The 12,998-nt window shown below is 35.3% G+C and overlaps 1 pseudogene; it reads right to left on the bottom strand.

Annotated features, from left to right (window-relative positions):
- Window positions 1–10,641: 10,641 nt before the first annotated feature.
- Window positions 10,642–11,434, bottom strand: LOC138170143 (AN1-type zinc finger protein 1 pseudogene; annotated as a pseudogene).
- Between the last annotated feature and the right edge of the window lie 1,564 nt (window positions 11,435–12,998).

The following is a 12,998-nucleotide window of genomic DNA, read 5'->3' as shown; positions in this document are numbered from 1 at the left end:
CACATTGAGGAATCAGAGCACTTGGAATATAATATTCTGGAGGTCAAAGGATCTGGGACTAAAAGCAAAATTCACCTACCCACCAAAACTGAGTATAATGCCACAGGGAAAAATTTGATCATTCAGTGAAATAGAGGACTTTCAATAATTCTTGATGAAAAAACCTGAGCTGAACAGAAAATTTGACTTTCAAATACAAGAAACAATCGAAGCATGAGAAGGTAATAGGAATAAGATATCATAAAGAACTTACTAAAATTGAACAATTTAAATTACTACATGGAAAAATGATCAGTATAACTCATAAGACTTTTCTCAGTATGAGTATTGTTGAAGGGAACATACATGTATGTATGTGTGTATATATATGTGTGTGTGTGCATACATATATATGTATAAGAGGGTATATGTGTATATAGAAATATATGTGAGTATGAACATATATACATATATATGTTCATATATATACAGAGGGCACAGGGTGAGTTGAATATGAAGGGATGATATCTAAAACTTATAATTAAGAGATGAGAGAGGAGTTTATTGGGAGAAGAAAGGGATAGATGGATTATATTAAATCATGTCATATTAAAGAGGCAAGAGAAAACTGTTACAATGGAGGGGAAAGAAGGAAAATGAAAGGGAATTGAAGAACCATATTCTCATTGAATTTGACTCAAGGAGGTAATAACATACACACTCAACTGGGTATCTTACCATACAGGAAAATAGGGGGATAGGGGATAAGAGGGGGGATGGTAAAAGGGAGGGTAGATTGAGGGAGAGGGTAGTTAGAAGCAAACATTTTTGAAAATGGATAGGGTCAAAGGAGAAAATAGAATAAATGGGGGGGGGGCAGGATAGGCTGGAGGGAAATATAGTCTTTCACAATATAACTACTATGGAAATAATTTCAGTAACTACACCTTTACAACTTATATTGAATTACTTGTCTTCCCTGTGGGGGTGGGTGAGGAGGGAATAAGAGAAAAAATGTGTATCTCAAAGTTAAAAAAAATGTTTAAAAAATTGTTTTTTACATACAACTGGGAAATAAGATATACAAGCACTGTGATATATAATTCCATCCTGCCCTACTAGAAAGTTAGGGGAATGATGGTGGAGGATATAGGAGAGAACACCTTGGGGGAAGGGGCATTCAGTAGGCTTGCTATTTTACGGTGGAAAGATGGGGAGAAAAAAATTGTAACTTAAAATCTTGTGGAAATGAATGTTGAAAACTAAAAATAAATATATTTTTTTTAAAAGAGGAGCCATTTGATTTCCTAGTCAAAATTCTAAATATGCATATGTTCCAACTGCCTTTGCACCCCACCCCCCGACTGCTCAGATATAAAGGCCCTCTCAATCCAGTGGTATATATACAGTGTATAGCAATATTGCTGGGATTCAGTCAGTCAGAGCCCTGTTTGTTGATCTTTATGGCAATTTATCTGCTTTTTTTTCTTTGTATTTTGTCTACTTGTATTTCCTTTGACTTTTAGGATTCTGACCTTTTCCCCTGGACTAGTGGATGTAGTTGAAATAGAATCATTAACTCCTTTTTTCCCTAGGAAGCATATCAAAGAACCTTTGCAAGCAGGCTATCCTGGGTATACTAGGGTGCTTGCTGTTAGGCTCTCCAACAGGAGAAGGACAGATTAGATGCATGAAATGAACATAACTTCTCCAAAATCTGTGCCCCATTCTTTTTTTTCAAATTGTCCCTGTTTTTGGAAATCATGTTTTAATAGGTATGTTCAACAAAGTTAGTAATACTTATGTATGGATAAAACATATGCATATATACATAAGAGTGTCATAAAGATATGATAGAATCTAGGTTGCCCAATAGATAGAGCTGAAAATTTAGAGTCAGGAAGACAAGTTCAAATCATCCCTCAGAAACTCACTAACTGTGTGACCCTGGGAAAGCCACTTAATGTACCTTAGCTTAAGTTTTCTTATTTATAAAATGGAAATAATAAGAATACTTACATCCCAGGATTGTTGTGAGGATGATATGAAAACTTGTAGAGTGCTTTTCAAACCTCAAAGCACTATATAAATGCTAGTTTTCATTATTATACATAAATAGAACATACACATAAAACATAAATTCAGGTGTGGGTAGATGTTATCACATGTAGGAATATATTGTCCATATATGCATATGCATAAATACCATGTACATGTGAGTGTGGACATAAAAACATACACATATATTAATATATTAATATCTATATATCTAGCTATCAATGTTGATATGTATATACATATGCATATAAATATAGGATGAAAAATACAAATCATTTGCAATTTATGCATGCAAAAATGTATACATGTATATGTACATGTACATTACACATATTAGTTTTATGATTCTGGGCAGGGCTCTTAGTTTATCAGTGCCTGAGGTAAATATCTCCAGTAATATAAATGGCACCTATGAGACTCTTCTGAATTGATAATAGAGGTTGTTTATCAATAATATCACAGCTTTGCTCCCCTGTAACTAAAAACATAATATTTTAAAAGTTTATTGCCAGAGTTATTGGAGTTTGCTCAAAAGGTTTGGTAGTTATAAGAGTTGTCTAGGAACCAGAAATTTGAAAATTACTTCCTTCCTTAAAAATCCAAAAGTCATTTTTAAATTTCTATTTCTGCTTCTAATTTTTTAATACCTGATTTCTCTAGCAAATCCTTTTCAATTCCTTCCATTTATGGTGTGGCACCTTACTGTTACAAGAAAAAAAACTGCTCATACACCCTATCATTATATTCCTTTTTAAACTATCCAAAATCTTCCATTATTTCATGTGCTGAATGACAATGATTTTACTGCATAAAGAAAGGATAAGGTTGGAGTACTTAATAAGATTCAGAGAAAGAATTCAAGATGAAGAATTTTGGGGAAAGCGTGGGTAATAATTACACACATGTCAATTTGCAGAGGAGCTTTGAGCCACCATGGCATGTGGAATAGTGTCCTAGACTTGGAATTAAGCAAGACCTGGATCATTTTCTCACTTCTGAAACTTACTATGCTACCATGTTCATTCAATTGGTCCTCCATGGTATTTCTTTCTTCATATGTAAAATGAGCATTATAAGGTCATATAGTTACCATAATGCACAACAGTACTTGAAAAATATTAAAGAAATTTCTATAACTTCTGTGCTGCTGAAATGATTGTGCATTTATTTTTTCTTTTATTATTATTATTTGGCCTTTATTAATTTGTTTACTTTTAGTTTACAAAATTCAGTCCCACAATTCCTTGAGTGTCAAATTTTCTCTCTCTTGCCCCTCCCCCCATGACATCATACAATCAATTTATAGGATCTGTAAATACTTTCACATTAGACATTAGTCAGGTTATACAAAAAGGATTGTATCAGATGGAAAGTAAAAAGGGAAAGAGGAAACAAAACCAAACAAGGAAATGGAAAAGATCAGGTAATTTGCTTCAATCTGGATTCAAACTCAGGTGTTTCTAGTTCTTTCTCTGTATGTAGACATCTCTCTCCATCATGAGTTTTTTTGGGTTGACTTATAACCCTGCATTGCTGAGAAGAGTCCAGTCTATCAAACTTGGTGGTCAAATATGCATTGTGTCTGTAATAATGTACAAATTTCTCCTGGTTCTACACCCCTTACTCAGCATCAGTTTGTATAAGCCTCTCCATTAAATATGAAGTTCGTCTGCTCCTTGTTTCTTATAGCACAATAGTATTCCATTACATTCATATACCACAACTTGTTTGGCCATTCCCCAGTTGATGGGCATCCTCTTAATTTCCAATTCTTTGCCACCACAAAAAAGCTGCTATTAATATTTTTGTACATATGGATCTTCCTCACTCTTCAACGATCTCTTTGGGATAAAATCTAGAAGTGGTATTGCAGGGTCAAAGGACATGAAATTTTTTATAGCCCTTTGGGCATAGTTTCAGATTGCTCTCCTGAATGGTTGAATTATTTCACAACTCAACCAACAATGCATGTGTTCCAATTGGTCCACATCCTTTCCAGCATTTGTCTTTTTCCTGTTTTGTCATCTTAGCCAATCTGACCAGTGAGATGTGGTCAAAAATTCTTTCCCCATTTCCCACTTCCCTCTTAATCTTGGTTAAATTGGCTTTCTTTGTACAAAAGCTTTTCAATTTAATGTAATCAAAATTATCCATTTTGCATTTGATAATGCTCTCTAAGTCTTCCCCTCTCCAAAAATCTGACAGATAAATTATTTCTTGTTTTTGAGATTGCTTACAGTATCAGCCTTTATACCTAGATCATGCACCCATTTAGACTTGATTTTGGTATATGGTGTTAGATAATGGTTTCTGCCCAGTTTCTGCCATACTACGTTGCAGTTTTCCCAGCAGTTTTTGTCAAACAGTGAGTTCTTATTGCCAAAAGTGCGGTCTTTAGGTTTATCAAACAATAGATTACTATAGTGATTGACTACTGAGTCTCATGCACCCAATCTATTCCACTGATCCACTAATATATTCCTCAGTCTAACAAGTAGTTTTGAGGACTGCTGCTTTGTAGTACAGAATAAAATCTGATATAGCTAAACCACCATCCCTAGCATTTCTTTTCACTAATCCCTTGATATTCTGGATTGTTTTTTCTTCCAAATGAATTTTGTTATTATTTTTTCTAGCTCTTTAAAGTAGTTTTTTGGTAAATTGATTGGTATGGCACTAAATGTATAATTTAATTTAGGTGAAATTGTCAATTTTATTATATTAGCTTAACCCAGCCATGAGCAATTGATGTTTTTCCAATTAGTTACATCTGACTTTATTTGTGCGAAAAGAGTTTTGTAGTTGTGGGTCCTGGGTTTGTTTGGGCAGGTAGATTCCCAAATATTTTAAAGTGTCCACAGTAACTTTATATTGGATTTCTATTTCTATCTCTTGCTGTTAAATTTCATTAAGATTTCTGCTGGTTTATTTTTTTATTCTGAAACTTTGCCCAATTTATTTATTTTCTAAAGCAGTCTTTTACTTAATTCTCTAGCATCCTCTAAGTATATCATCATATAATCCACAAAGAGTGATATCTTGGTCTCTTATTTGACTAATTTGATTCCTTTGATTTCTTTTTCTTCTCTAATTGCTACTGCTAACATTTCTAGTACCAGATTGAATAAGAGGACTGAATGTGGACACACTTTTTTCACCCCTGATTTTATTGGAAATGCTTCTAGCTTATTCCCAGTACATGTAATACTTGTTGATAGCTTTAAATAGATGCTACTTATTATTTTAAGGAAGACTCCATTTATTCCTATACTTTCTAGTGTTTTTAATAGGAATAGATATTGTATTTAGTCAAAAACCTTTTCTGCATCTATTGAGATAATCATGTGGTTTCTGCTAGATTTATTGTTGATGTTATCCATAATACTGATAGTTTTCCTAATATTAAAAAATCCAGCATTTGGGACAAAGATCCCCTCTTTGGTGGCAGAGTCCTACTGTGGCAAAAAGCCCAGGGTGATTTAGTGGCAACATGAGCAGGCAAAGGAAGCAAAGTAAACAGAGCAACCCAAATTTAAACTCCTATTTTGTTGACAAAAAGGATCAAAGCATGGAACAAGAAGAAGACAGTGAAGTCAGAAATCCTGCACCAAAAGCTTCCAAGAAAAATACGAACTGGTTACAAGCCATAGAAGACGTTAAAAAGCAAATAAGAGAAATGGAGTAAAAATTGGGAAGAGAAATGAGAATGATGGCAGAAAATTATGAAATGAGAGTCAACAGCCTGACTGAGGAAAATTACACTTTAAAAATGGACTAACTAAGATGGCAAAAGAGACTCAAAAAGGCCCCAAATTTGCCAGATGGAACAAGAATCTCAAATGCTCACTGAGGAGAATTATTCATTCAGAATTAGATTGGAGCAAATGGAAGCTAGTGAATTTATGAGAAATTAAGATGCTGTTAAACAGATCCAAACAAATGAAAGAATAGAAGGCAATGTGAAACATCTCACTGGAAAATCACTGACCTGGAAAATAGATTTTATATATATCATTTGAACATTATTCTCACTGGTTCTGTTTCAAAGATTGACCAACACAACCAGTTAAGTTTAAGATGCTAACAAGAAAAGAAACAAAACTCCTTAAATACAGGGAAAGGAGGGAGGAAGCAGAGCACTGTATGAAATTTACTCTCATTGTTTTGGGGTCAAAGTGGGAAAAACACACTTTGATTAGTACAAAAATCTATTGTGTCATATATATATATATATATTAAAACTAAGAGCTGGTTTTATGAAAAAAAAACAATAAAATTGATAGACCCTTAGTCAATATGAAAAAAAAAAGAAAACCAAAATACCAGTATCAAAAATCAAAGGATGAATCTACCTCCAATAAAGAGAAAATCACAACAATAATTAGAAATTACTTTGCTCAATTGTATACACATAAATTTGATAATGATAGTGAAAAAGATGAATATTTAAAAAAATATAATTTGCCCAGATTAACTGAAGAGGAAGCAAATTACTTAAATAACCCCATCTCAGAAATAGAAATCTAACAAGCCATCAGTGAAATCCCTACAAAAAAAATCTCAAGGGTAAGATGGATTTACTAATGAATTCTAACAAACATTTAAAGAACAATTGATTCCAATACGCTACAAACTATTTGGGAAAATTAGTAAAGAAGGAGTCCTACCAAATTCTTTTTTATGACACAAATATGGTACTGATACCTAAATCAGGAAGAGATGAACCATAGAAAGAAAACTATAGATCAATTTCCATCATGAATAATAAAATATTAGCTAAAGTCTACAGCAACTTATCACAAGAATACTACACTTTTATCAGGTAGGATTTATTCCAGGAATGGATGTTTTCTCAGCTGCCAAAGGTGGGGTCATCTCTGAAGCCTTTAAATGCTCTGACAAGCTGGTCAAATACCCCAGGACCTCCAACCTATACAGCTATTCAGAACCAAGCTGGTTAAAGCAAGAGTTATTACCCCTCAGAGTGGTTGCCTGATCACCCCACACTCTGCTGACCAGGAGCAGAACCTGCCACGTGTTGATGGCTATACCACCATTCCTCAGTGGCTTCTCACCCTGGGTGCAAAGGCCAAAGGCACTCCCAACTCCTGTATCCCAAAGTCCACACTTCACTGACCTCTCACTTTGTCCTTCACATCTATTTGTTCATAATTCTGGAAACCGCCACAGCTGCTGGTAATCTGAAGTCCCTCCAGTTTGTGGTTGGTCAGGCCCACCCTGGGGATAATACCTCAGGCGCCAGCTGTGCTGGACAATTCCTTCTGACCTGCTTGGCTGTGCTCAGTGGGAGGTTACATTGTCTGTGTCATTTTGTGTGTTCTGTAGCTCCAAAGTTTGTTTAGAGTCCCCTTTTAAAAGATTTGGGGAGGTGGAAGCTGGAGCCTCATGGAAGTCCTGTTTCCACACTGCCATCTTGACTCTGTCCCTTGTTTTCTACTTGGTCTTTACAAGATTCAGTTCCACATTCCCTTGAGTTTCAAATTTTCTGCCCCTCTCTTCCACCCCTGCCATGGTGGTATTTCAAGCATAGGATATGCAAGTACTTTCACATTAGACATTCAGGTTGTGAAGGACTGTAACTGATGGGATGAACAATGGGAAAGAGGAAGCAAAGCCAAGTAAGAAAAAGAAAGAGAGTGGGTATTTTGCTTCAGTTTGCATCCAAACTCTGTTCTCTATAGTTCTTTCTAGTTCTTTCTCTGAATGTAGCTTCTCTGTGTCATTTTGTGGGTTCTGCAGCTCCAAAGTTTGTTCAGAGTCAATTTAAAGCATTCCTGATGAAAAAAAAAAAACAGAGCTGAATAGAAAATTTGACATCCAGATATAACAAGCAAGAGAAGCATGAGAAGGTAAACAGGGAAAATCAATCATAAGGATCTTTTCAAAGTTGAACTACTCACATTCCTGCATGAAAAAATGGTAATTGTAACTTATGAAACTTTTCTCAGTATGAGAATAGTTGAAAGGAGTAGAAATACACACATGCATGCACACACACATGTCTGTGTGTATATATATATAGTTATATGTGTACATGCCTCTATATACATACACACATATACATACATACATATATACATACATACACACACACATATATCTATATGAAGGTGTAATACTAATGCAATTTAACTATCCCCCTGCATTGGCTTGGTTGTCAGATTGATTGTGTTAAAACCCAGATCTTGAGAATCCCACTTGTGGGACGGACTTGTTGATGGGAAAAGAGAGGGCTGAACTGGGAGGAGCTGGTGACATATATTTAGAGAGACACAAGCAATGAGAAAGGCAGAAGAACTTTTTGGAAGCAGCATCTTGGAAGCAGAGAGAGACAGAGAGGATAGCTGAGGGCCACTTTGAATTTCCCAGGATGTTTGAGAGCTGCCACCCAGAGCTGCCAATGACTGAGGAGACATGGCTCTTATGCTGGTCCTTTGTCTGTTCTGATGTTGTTTTGCCAGATTTGTTCACTGGTGAAAGACAGTCCTGTTGTTGCAGAGGTACTGGAAACTTTCTGTTGGTTCAGGGCTCCTGAGACTGTTCTAAAGACAGAGAGGGATTTATCTCCACCGGTGAAGGACATTGCTGTTGTTGCAGAGGTCCTGAAACTTGGCTGTTGATTCAGAGATCCTGAGACTGTTCTGCAGGCAGAGAGTGAATTGTGCCTACTGGTGAAGGCCAATGCTGTTTTTGCAGAACTCCTGGAACCTTGCTGTTGTTTCAGAAGCCCTGAAGAATGCTTTTATTGTTGTATGTTTACAGAAATCCTGGAAGAGGGTTTTGCTAATGTTTCCTGGGGTCCTAGGACTGTTCTAGAGACATAGAATGAATTAATGAAGACACTGGCAATGTATCTTGTGACCTTGATAAGCTTTGTCTCCCCAGGAACAAATATTGTTGACAACTTGCCTAGCATCAAGATGAAGAAAAGCCCTCTCTTTGGGTATTAATGCTGTGCTTAAGCTTGTTGTAACTCTGGGGTAGATTTAATTGTGATCCAAGGGTGGGAAACTTTTGAGTTTTTTGTGCTCTGTGATTGAACAAATGAATGTACTTTACTTATGATTGGAAACTAATCTCCATTTGAGAAGAGGGGCTTTGTGGTTGACTAAATGGGTGTAAGTTGATGGCTTGTTCAATTTCTTTATCCTAGATGGGATAATTTAAGTAATTTATTTCCTCTTCACTTAATCTGGACAATGTATACTTTTGTAAATATTCAGCAATTTCACTAAGATTGTCAACTTTATTTGGATACAAATAAGCAAAGTAATTACTAATTTTTGTTTTAATTTCCTCTTCATTTCATATTTGATACTTGTAATTTGGTTTTCTTCTTTCTCTCTCTCTCTTTTTTTAATCATGTACAGCATCCATGTTCCTAGGGGAGAAGTTATGGGAAGAAATAGATAGCAAAACTAAACTGTGGGGGGATCTCAATCTCCCCCTCTCTGAACTTGATGAATCTAACCTCAAAATAAACAAGAAAGAAGTTAAAGAGGTAAATTTAATCTTATTTATAAGTTGTGCATAAAAGTTTAGTGATGATATTGCTTCATTTTGATGGTGCCTTTTAGCAGGATTTAGTTTCCTTCCTTATCTCTTTTAATTAAGTCTGTTTTTGCTTTTGCTTTGTATGAGATAAGGATTTCTACCCCTGCTTTTTTTTTTTACTTTAGCTGAAACATAATATACTTAATGTATCCTTTTACCTTTAGCCTGTGTGTATCCCTCTGTTTCAGATGTGCTTCTTCTAAACTGCATATTGTAGGATTATGGTTTTTAATCCATTCTACTATCCACCTCCGTTTTATGGGAGAGTTCATCCTATTCAAATTCACAGTTATGATTACTATTTGTGTCTTTCTCTCCATGCTATTCCTTCCCCATTTATGCTTTTATTTTTCCCCTTCTCCTTTCTATCCTTAAAAGTTTTCTTTTTGACCACCTCTTCCTTCAATGTTCCCTCCTTATCGCCCCCCTCCCTTTTCCTAGCTTTTCCACTTACTACTTCTTCCTTCCCTTCTATTCACCCCCTTTCTTTTTTTTTCTTTTTTTTAGGCACACTGAACTTTACTATTTAGTAATGATTTTTTTGCAGGAACATTTTCCTCATGTCCCATATTCATTATTCCTACCACCCCAAATTTGACACAATGGAGCTATTATAAGGCTCAAATGATGTAATATCTTTCAAAACACTTTGCAAACTTTAAAAGTTATTATTATTGTTCCTATGTCTATTCTTTTATGATCACTTGTTATGAAGTTTTAAACAAAGAAATACTAGTATCCATCAAATAACGTGGCTTGTGAGCTTTCTCTGTATACATGTATACTGTGATGCTTAAAATTTGAATTTGTTTATAACTGGTCTTCAGCCCAAACTTATTTTCATCATTTTCAGCATAATTATAAAAAAACTTTTTTATATAAAAACTCATTAAATAATGTATCATTGTTTAATGAAACTAAGTTTAAAAGCACCTTTCTTTACAGGGTTACAGAGTACAGTGCTAATATTTAATAAATTAATTTCAAAATGTATTGTTTTCCAAGTGATTGTTGGTTGTCCTTGTATGGTTACTTTAAATAATAATCAACATTTTCCCTAAATTGTTCTTCATTACTAAGAGAGTCTAAGATAATATTTCCACTATTATATAAAGGGCAATCTTCCTTAGAATTCAATGTGTCCAAAGAGTCATCCGAAGGTAAGGCTTCTCCTGTTGCAATGTTACACAAACTTAATGTCTTGGCCATTGTTTTGTTGTTCTCATTTTGAATGTTGGCTAATCAATCTGCAAAATACATCACCTTGCCAGTCCTCCATTTACAATAAAAGAATGTGGGCCTGCTTTTCTCCTTGCTCCCCTTAGGTAAGAACACCTGAAAGTAAATTCTTTCTCTCTGTGGCAAAACTTTATCTCCATTAGCATGCATTTTTAATTCAATTAGCCCAACTTTTGCTGCAGTTTTATTGTTCTTTGCACCTCTTTGACCTTTGCTCATTGTGGTTCCTTTCCTAAAATTTATGATATATTTAACAAGCTGCTGTGTGGCAGCCATCAGAGTCTGAGAAACATGGTCTGATTGGTGCCGCTGTCTCAGAAAAAAAAAATTCTCACAGAAAGGGCATAACACTGTCACAAGCTCTCTTCCATTGCAGTCCTTTTATGAACATGGGTAAGATGAATGGCCATTAGTCTTCAGTCTCTCATGTTTTGCATTCACCTCAGTACAGTCATGTGACTCCCTGCTTCTGTGCTCGAGACAGAATATTCTGGAACAGCCATCACACACAACTGAAAGAAAATCTTTCTGCCAGCAGTGTTCCACCTGCCAGTGCTTTCGAATGTCCAACTTCACCATTGTTATGATCTTAGCTACCTGCTAACCTGAACAGACAGAGAGGAAGGGAAGAGTGTGGACCCCACCCTCTCTTTTCTTAGCCCTTCCCCCCTCTTGCTGCCTGTAGGGTATGATAGATATTTATGATTAATGTAGTATGTTATTTCTTCCTTGAACCAAGATTGATGAGAATAGATCTCATGCAGTGCTCCTCTCCCTTTCCTCTTTCCCCCTATTATGATAGGTTTTATGTCTCTTCTCGATAGAGTCCTATATTTAACTGATTATGTTATTCCCTTCTTACACCAGGACCAATGAAGGCAAAGTTCTTATAATACTCTTCACCCTCCCTTCTTCCCCCCTACTATAATATGTTTTTATGCCTCTTTGTGTGGCATAACTTATCCTTTTATGCTTCATTCTTTCCTCTTCTTCCATTGTGGTCCCTTTGCACCCCTTACTAAAGTTATTTTTTTTTATCATTAACTTGTTTAATTTGTACCCACCACCTCTATTTATCTTTATCCCTTTTAATTGTCACCACAAGTATACAATTCTCTATATTACCAGGTATCAGCTGCCCATATAGGGATGCAAATAGTTTCCTTTTATTAAATAGCAAGTTATGTGTGTGTGTTTTCCTTATTTACCTTTCTATGTCTCTTGTAAGTCTTGTAATTGGAGATTGAATTTTCCATTGAGTTCTGGCTTTTTCATCAGGAAGGTCTGGTAGTCCCTTATATTAATGAGTGACCATCTTCTTACCTGAAATATTATATTCAGTTTCTCTGGATAAGTGATCCTTGCTTGTAACCTGAGCTATTTTGCCTCATGATATATCATATTCCAGTCCCCCTTATCTTTCAATGAATAAGCTGGTAGATCCTGTGAAATCCTCATTGTAGTTCTGTGATATTTGAACTGTTTCTTTCTGGATGCTTGCAGTACTTTCTCCTTGACCTGGGAACTCTGGAATTTGGCTATGACATTTTGTGAAATTTTCACTTTGGGATCCCTTTGAGGAGGTCTCCAATGGATTCTCTCAATTTCTATTTTACCCTCTGGTTCCAGTATCTCAGTGCAGTTTTCCTTGATGAGCTCTTGGAAGATATTGTCCAGGCTCTTTATTTCATCATGACTTTCTGGTACACCGATAATTAAATAATAATATATATTTACATTATCTCTCCTGGATCTATTTTCCACATCAGTTATTTTTTCCATTGAGATATTGTACCTCTTTTTTTCTAATTTTTCATTCTTGATGTTTTGTTTGACTGATTCTTTGTGCCTCATAGAGTCATTAACATCAATTTGGTTGATTCTACTTTTTGGTGAATTATTTTCCTCAGTTAATTTTTGAAGTTCCTTTTACATATGTTTTTCCATTTCACACATTTTTCTTTTTAAGGAGCTGTTTTCTTCACTCTCGTGTTTTCCTAATTTTGCAATTTTGTTTTTAAAATCATTATTCATTTTATCTTCTAACTCTCTAATTTGGTTTTCAAAGTTCTTCTTAAGCTCTTCTATGGATGCTTTCTCTTCTTGAGACAAGTTTATATTCCCTGTTGAGGCATCAGCTGTGGGTG

Source organism: Petaurus breviceps, unplaced genomic scaffold (assembly GCF_028583685.1).
Source record: "Petaurus breviceps papuanus isolate PSGF00001 unplaced genomic scaffold, PetGlider_PUasm1.0 126, whole genome shotgun sequence".
Lineage (NCBI taxonomy): Eukaryota > Metazoa > Chordata > Mammalia > Diprotodontia > Petauridae > Petaurus > Petaurus breviceps.
The sequence above is the reverse complement of the archived record's forward strand: the minus strand, read 5'-3'. Positions and strand labels throughout refer to the sequence as shown.